Source organism: Triticum dicoccoides, chromosome 6B (genome assembly GCF_002162155.2).
Source record: "Triticum dicoccoides isolate Atlit2015 ecotype Zavitan chromosome 6B, WEW_v2.0, whole genome shotgun sequence".
Taxonomy (NCBI): domain Eukaryota; kingdom Viridiplantae; phylum Streptophyta; class Magnoliopsida; order Poales; family Poaceae; genus Triticum; species Triticum dicoccoides.
In genome coordinates, this window is record NC_041391.1 from 51,143,105 (window position 1) to 51,146,015 (window position 2,911).

Consider the following 2,911-nt stretch of genomic DNA (forward strand, 5'->3'; position numbering starts at 1 on the left):
TGACAAGGCACCCCAAGGTAATATTCAAGGAATACTCAAGCGCCTAAGCTTGGGGATGCCCCGGAAGGCATCCCCTCTTTCGTCTTCAAAACTATCAGTACACCTTACTCGGAGCTATATTTTTATTCGTCACATGATATGTGTTTTACTTAGAGCATCATTTTCTTTTGTTAGTATTAGCTTGCTGTTATTTAGAATAGTGTTTTGCATCTTTATTTTCAATAAAAATGTCAAGGATAGCCTTTACCATGCTTATTTTGCTAGTACACATGTTGCTGTTTGAAAACAGAAAGTTTACCGCTGTTGCAAAAATTCCCTAGAAAAGTCAGAGCATGATATAATGTTGAAACTTGTTGCATAATGAGCTCTGATAAATATACTACAGTGGGAATTTTATCTCATAATTTGTGGAGTTAGTGAAGTACTGATACTCGTGCATTCTTTACAGGCTTTACTGTTTTGACAGATTGCTGTTATGTTTGCATTGTTTGCATATGTTTGCTTGCTTAATGATTCTATTTGAGGATAGGAGTATTAAATATGCAGAGGAATTTAGTATGCAATGTTGAATAATAATTCTAGTGATTTGTTACAGTAGAAAATGGTAAGGTTTTGCATTGGTCTATACTAACGCATCTCACGAGTTCTTGTTGAGTTTGGTGTGGATGAAGCTTTTGATAAAAAGAGAAACCATGATACGAGAGGAATTAAGGAGATATAAAAGTTCAAGCTTGGGGATGCCCAAGGCACCCCAAGATAACATTCCGAGAAGTCTCAAGCGTCTATGCTTGGGGATGCCCCGTTAGGCATCCCACCTTTCTTCTTCAACAACTATCGGTTAGTATCGGTTGAACCTAAGTTTTTGCTTCTTCACATGAGTTGTGCTATCCTTGAAATGTCATTTTATTTTGTTTTACTTGCTGTTTGAATAAAATCATTGGATCTGAAATATTGAATAAAAAGGAACCCTCCCATGGCTAGTTAATTATTTGACTACTCAGTGTCCTTCACTCATATCTTTTGGAGTAGTTTGTCATTTACTCATGTGCTTCATGTATATCCTATGAGTAAATGGGGGAATGAATTGAATGTCATAAATCTGAATTTATATATGTTTCATATTCTTATAACATGGTTAGTAATGACTTCACACATAGAAAGTATGAGGCATAAAAGTTGTTGAGAGTTGGCAAACGTAGTTTTGGTCATCATTGCAATTAATAGGAAGTAATAAGGAAAGAGAGGTTCACATACAAATATATTTTCTTGGACATCTTTTATGATTGTAAAGCACTCATTAAGTATGACACGCTAAAAGAGTTGACGTTGGACAAGGAAGACAACGTAAGGGTTTATGTTTTCCGACATCTCAGTTAAAGTATATTGTCATTGACCTTCCAAACATGTTGAGCTTGCCTTTCCCCCTCATGCTAGCCAAATTCCTTGCACCAAGTAGAGATACTACTTGTGCTTCCAAATACCCTTAAACCCAGTTTTTCCATGAGAGTCCACCATACCTACCTATGGATTGAGTAAGATCCTTCAAGTAAGTTTTCATCGGTGCAAGCAATAAAAACTGCTCTCTAAAAATGTATGACTTATTAGTGCAGAGAAAATAAGCTTTGTACGTACTTGTTGTGGAAGTAATAAAAGCGACGAACTGCATAATAAAGGTCCACATACAAGGGGCAATATAAAGTGACGTTCTTTTGCATTAAGATTTTGTGCATCAACCCTAAAAGCGCATGACAACCTCTGCTTCCCTCTGCGAAGGGCCTAATCTTTTACTTTATGTTTTTACTTTATGCTTGAGTCAAGGTGATACTCACCTTTCCCTTTTTCATTTTATCCTTTGGCAAGCTCCTCGTATTTGAAAGATCATGGTATATATATATATCCAATTGGATGTAAGTTAGCATGGGCTATTATTGTTGACATCACCTAAAGGTGAATATGTTGGGAGGCAACACAATAAGCCCCTATCTTTCTCAGTGTCCGGCTGAAACTCCATAACCACAAGTATTGCGTGAGTGTTAGCAATTGTAGAAGACTATATGATAGTTGAGTATGTGGAATTGCTGAAAAGCTCTATTCTTGACTCTTTCTGATGTTATGATAAATTGCAATTGCTTCAATGACTGAGATTATAGTTTGTTAGTTCGCAATGAAGTTTCTGAACCATGCTTGACATTGTGAATAGATTGTTACTTGATGATGAAAAGTTCTATGAGATAAGCTACTATTATGACACATTTTGATGCTAGAAAAGGTGATTGAAATTATCATTGATCAAACTTGTGCACCTTCTAGCATTCACACTTCATAAATTATTTCTTTTATCATTTACCTACTCGAGGACGAGCAGGAATTAAGCTTGGGGATGCTGATACGTCTCCAATGTATCTATAATTTATGAAGTATTCATGCTATTATATTATCCATCTATGATGTTTTATAAGCATTTATATGTCATTTTATATGATTTTTGGGGCTAACTTATTAACCTAGAGCCCAGTGCTAGTTTCTGTTTTCTCCTTGTTTTTGTATTTTACAGAAAAGGGTTACCAAACAGAGTCCAATTGATGTGCCAATTTTTGAGGATTTTTTATGGACCAAAAGAAGACCACGGAGCATCGGAGTTGGGCCAGAAGGTTCCCGGGCTGCCCACGAGAGAGCCCCCCCCCCAACTGATCTTGCCCCCCTATCTCGTGGACAGCCCGGAGACCTTCCTGACGTGAAACCAACGCCAAAAATTCCTATACATACTGAAACTTTCGGGAATTAACCTAGATCGGAAGTTCCGCCGCCGCAAGCCTCTGTAGCCACGAGAAATCAATCTAGGCCCTCTCCGGCAGGCTGCCGAAGGGGGCCATCATCACCGAAGGCCATGGAGGAGGATCTCGGAGGGGCC